Source organism: Zootermopsis nevadensis, unplaced genomic scaffold (assembly GCF_977971745.1).
Source record: "Zootermopsis nevadensis isolate Lab colony 2312 unplaced genomic scaffold, Znev_1.0 Znev_ptg000246c, whole genome shotgun sequence".
NCBI lineage: Eukaryota > Metazoa > Arthropoda > Insecta > Blattodea > Termopsidae > Zootermopsis > Zootermopsis nevadensis.
The window spans coordinates 1-5,000 of NW_028259373.1; positions in this window are offsets into that span (position 1 = coordinate 1).

The window sequence follows — 5,000 nt, forward strand, 5'->3', positions numbered from 1 at the left end:
GTTAGCTGGGCCTTACTTGGACGGTACGAATTCTGCGGCTATGTCCCGTGGTGCGTGGTACTTGAAACCAGTTCTGCGGCTATGTCCGACCGTGCGTGTTAGTTGAGTCGCTTCAGCGGCTAAGTCCAAAAAATTTCCAAAATGCAGAAAAATACACATAATTGAAGAAAATTGGGCTTGCTGTGCTTAATAAAATCGTTAATAGATTAAAAATAAATTACCGCTGTGTTAGGTGGGCCTTACTTGGACGGTACGAATTCTGCGGCTATGTCCCGTGGTGCGTGGTACTTGAAACCAGTTCTGCGGCTATGTCCGACCGTGCGTGTTAGTTGAGTCGCTTCAGCGGCTAAGTCCAAAAAATTTCCAAAATGCAGAAAAATACACATAATTGAAGAAAATTGGGCTTGCTGTGCATAGTAATGCCGTTAATTGACTAAAAATAAATTTCCGCTGTGTTAGCTGGGCCTTACTTGGACGGTACGAATTCTGCGGCTATGTCCCGTGGTGCGTGGTACTTGAAACCAGTTCTGCGGCTATGTCCGACCGTGCGTGTTAGTTGAGTCGCTTCAGCGGCTAAGTCCGAAAATTTCCAAAATGCAGAAAAATATTCATAATTGAAGAAAGTTGGCCTTGCTGTGCATAGTAATGCCGTTAATTGACTAAAAATAAATTTCCGCTGTGTTAGCTGGGCCTTACTTGGACGGTACGAATTCTGCGGCTATGTCCCGTGGTGCGTGGTACTTGAAACCAGTTCTGCGGCTATGTCCGACCGTGCGTGTTAGTTGAGTCGCTTCAGCGGCTAAGTCCAAAAAATTTCCAAAATGCAGAAAAATACACATAATTGAAGAAAATTGGGCTTGCTGTGCATAGTAATGCCGTTAATTGACTAAAAATAAATTTCCGCTGTGTTAGGTGGGCCTTACTTGGACGGTACGAATTCTGCGGCTATGTCCCGTGGTGCGTGGTACTTGAAACCAGTTCTGCGGCTATGTCCCACCGTGCGTGTTACTTGAGTCGCTTCAGCGGTTAAGTCCGAAAATTTCCAAAATGCAGAAAAATATACATAATTGAAGAAAGTTGGCCTTGCTGTGCTTAATAATATCGTTAATAGATTAAAAATAAATTTCCGCTGTGTTAGGTGGGCCTTACTTGGACGGTACGAATTCTGCGGCTATGTCCCGTGGTGCGTGGTACTTGAAACCAGTTCTGCGGCTATGTCCGACCGTGCGTGTTAGTTGAGTCGCTTCAGCGGCTAAGTCCAAAAAATTTCCAAAATGCAGAAAAATACACATAATTGAAGAAAATTGGGCTTGCTGTGCATAGTAATGCCGTTAATTGACTAAAAATAAATTTCCGCTGTGTTAGGTGGGCCTTACTTGGACGGTACGAATTCTGCGGCTATGTCCCGTGGTGCGTGGTACTTGAAACCAGTTCTGCGGCTATGTCCCACCGTGCGTGTTACTTGAGTCGCTTCAGCGGCTAAGTCCGAAAATTTCCAAAATGCAGAAAAATATACATAATTGAAGAAAGTTGGCCTTGCTGTGCTTAATAATATCGTTAATAGATTAAAAATAAATTTCCGCTGTGTTAGGTGGGCCTTACTTGGACGGTACGAATTCTGCGGCTATGTCCCGTGGTGCGTGGTACTTGAAACCAGTTCTGCGGCTATGTCCGACCGTGCGTGTTAGTTGAGTCGCTTCAGCGGCTAAGTCCAAAAAATTTCCAAAATGCAGAAAAATACACATAATTGAAGAAAATTGGGCTTGCTGTGCATAGTAATGCCGTTAATTGACTAAAAATAAATTTCCGCTGTGTTAGCTGGGCCTTACTTGGACGGTACGAATTCTGCGGCTATGTCCCGTGGTGCGTGGTACTTGAAACCAGTTCTGCGGCTATGTCCCACCGTGCGTGTTACTTGAGTCGCTTCAGCGGCTAAGTCCGAAAATTTCTAAAGTGCAGAAAAATATTAAATAAAGCGGTTATATAAGTAAGTATGTGTATGTATTCTAACATATACAAAATTTAGTATGATCGGAAATGATTAAGGAAGAGAAAAACTTAATTAAAATTTCTGGCGGCAGCCGAAGGGCCATCCGCCGGTGTCCGCGGCTCTGCCTCTTCCGTGACTGACGAATGCTGAGATAAGGGGGGTCCAGACTATAGTATATGAGCTTGGCGAGCGAGGCTCTCCTCGAGCAGGGGGAAGTCTGAGATTGGACTACCGGCCGCCGGGGACCCTGTCGCCGGCAGGCCATTCGCGCTTCCGCCCCGCGTTGGCTGAGGCAGTTTAGGGCAAGAGTGGCACAAGTGCACCGACCGCCGTGTCCTTTGGGGTCGGCGCCCGTCACCCCGCTCAGTGGCCGGCGAAGACCGGCCGAGTCTCGGGTTCGAGTCGGCACAGGACACTGAGTGCAAGAGTGACACAAGTAACGGCGTTCACGGGCGGCCTCTGGGAGATTGCCCTCAGTACCACCGGGCAACGCGGGGGACTGCAGGCCTCGACCCGCGCCGCTCGATCCCCGTTTAGGGCAAGAGTGGCACAAGTGCACCGACCGCCGTGTCCTTTGGGGTCGGCGCCCGTCACCCCGCTCAGTGGCCGGCGAAGACTGGTCGAGTCTCGGGTTCGAGTCGGCACTCGAGCCTGAGTGCAAGAGTGGCACAAGTGATGGTCTTCACGGGCGGCCTCTGGGAAGCTGCCCCTAGTACCAGCGGACAACAGCGAGGGACTGCAGGCCTCGGCCCGCGCTACTTGCGACCGTTTAGGGCAAGAGGGGCACAAGTGTATCGACCGCCGTGTAATTTGTGGTCAACCCGCGCTGTTGCCTGCGAAGACCGGCCGAGTCTCGGGTTCGAGTCGGCACAGGGCACTGAGTGCAAGAGTGACACAAGTAACGGCCTTCACGGGCGGCCTCTGGGAGATTGCCCTCAGTACCACCGGGCAACGCGGGGGACTGCAGGCCTCGTCCCGCGCCGCTCGATCCCCGTTTAGGGCAAGAGTGGCACATGTGCACCGATCGCCGTCTTCAACGGGGTCGGCGCCCGTCAACCCGCGCAGTGGCCGGCGGAGGCTCCGGTTCGAGTCGGCACTCGATTCCGAGTGCAAGAGTGGCACACGTGACGGCCTTCACGGGCGGCCTCTGGGAAGCTGCACTTAGTACCAGCGGACAACCGCGGGGGAATGCTTTCCTCGGCCCGGTGTACTTGCAACCGTTTAGTGCAAGTGGGGCACAAATGCACCGACCGCCGAGTCCATCGGGGTTGGCGCACGTCAACACGCGCGGTGTCCGGCGGAGGCTCGGGCTCGAGTCGGCCCTCGACTACGAGTGCAAGAGTGGCACATGTGACGGCCTTTACAGGTGGCTTCTGTGAGCCGGCCCTTAGTACCAGCGTGCATCCGCGGGAGACTGAAGACCTCTCCCCGCGCTGCTCGAACCCCGTTTAGGGCAAGAGGGGCACATGTGCACCGATCGCCGTCTTCATCGGGGACGGCGCCCGTCAACCCACGCAGTGGCCGGCGGAGGCTCCGGTTCGAGTCGGCACTCGATTCCGAGTGCAAGAGCGGCACACGTGACGGCCTTCACGGGCGGCCTCTGGGAAGCTGCACTTAGAACCAGCGCGCATCCGCCGGGGGACTGCTGGCCTCGGCCCGCTCTACTTGCAACCGTTTAGGGCAAGTGGAGCACAAGTGCACCGACCGCCGTGTCCATCGGGGTTGGCGCACGTCATCACGCGCGGTGTCCGGCGGAGACTCGGGCTCGAGTCGGCACTCATCTACGAGTGCAAGAGTGGCACATGTGAAGGCCTTAACGGGCGGCCTCTGGGAAGCTGCACTTAGAACGAGCGCGCATCCGCCGGGGACTGAATTCCTCTCCCCGCGCTGCTCGAACCCCGTTTAGGGCATGGGGGGCACATGTGCACCGATCGCCGTCTTCATCGGGGTCGGCGCCCGTCAACCCACGCAGTGGCCGGCGGAGGCTCCGGTTCGAGTCGGCACTCGATTCCGAGTGCAAGAGTGGCACAAGTGATGGCCTTCACGGGCGGCCTCTCGGAAGCTGCACTTAGAACGAGCGCGCATCCGCCGGGGACTGAATTCCTCTCCCCGCGCTGCTCGAACCCCGTTTAGGGCAAGAGGGGCACAAGTGTACAGAAGTCCGTCTCCTGGGGAATCGCGTGCTCGGCTGCCCTCAATGGACAGGCAGAAGCAGGGGTCTGCTCGTAGGTGACTCGGCACTCGAGTGCAAGATTGGCGCAAGTGACGACTTCTCGTGCGGTCACGGTGAGGCTGCCGGCGGTGTCTCTGGCTTCTGCCGCATATATATTCCCGTCCGTGCCCTCCACGTCTTCAGATTTCAAAGTCCCATCCGTGCGTGTTAGGTAGGCCGATTTTAGGGGACCTGCCGCTCGCATTCGGCCGGGTCGCGCTCTCTGAGGCTCAGACGTTACGAGTCTCCCCTGAAAACGCCGCGCTGGCACCTTATTTTGTAGGAAAATTTCACACTTCCTCTAGTTGAACTAACGGATGCGTCGCTGATAAATTGGCCCTTTTTCCGCATAAGACGATTCCTGAGCCTTGGGTGGTGTCTGGATACATCAGGAGGACACAACTGACGGAAGAAAAGCCCGGGTCCGTCCTCCGCCCGGCAGGGGAACGATTTTACGAAAAAGGCCGGCTTCGTTCCCCTTCCCGGCAAGCAGCAGGTGGACGATTTTACGAGAAAGACCGGGTTCGTCCACCTTCCCGGCAAGCAACAGGGGAACGATTTTACGAAGAAGGCCGGCTTCGTTCCCCTTTCCGGCAAGCAACAGGAGGACGATTTGACGTTAAAGACCGGGTTCGTCCTCCTTCCCGGCAAGCGACAGGGGAACGATTTTACGAAAAAGGCCGGCTTCGTTCCCCTTCCCGGCAAGCAGCAGGTGGACGATTTGACGATAAAGACCGGGTTCGTCCACCTTCCCGGCAAGCAACAGGGGAACGATTTTACGAAAAAGACCGGCTTCGT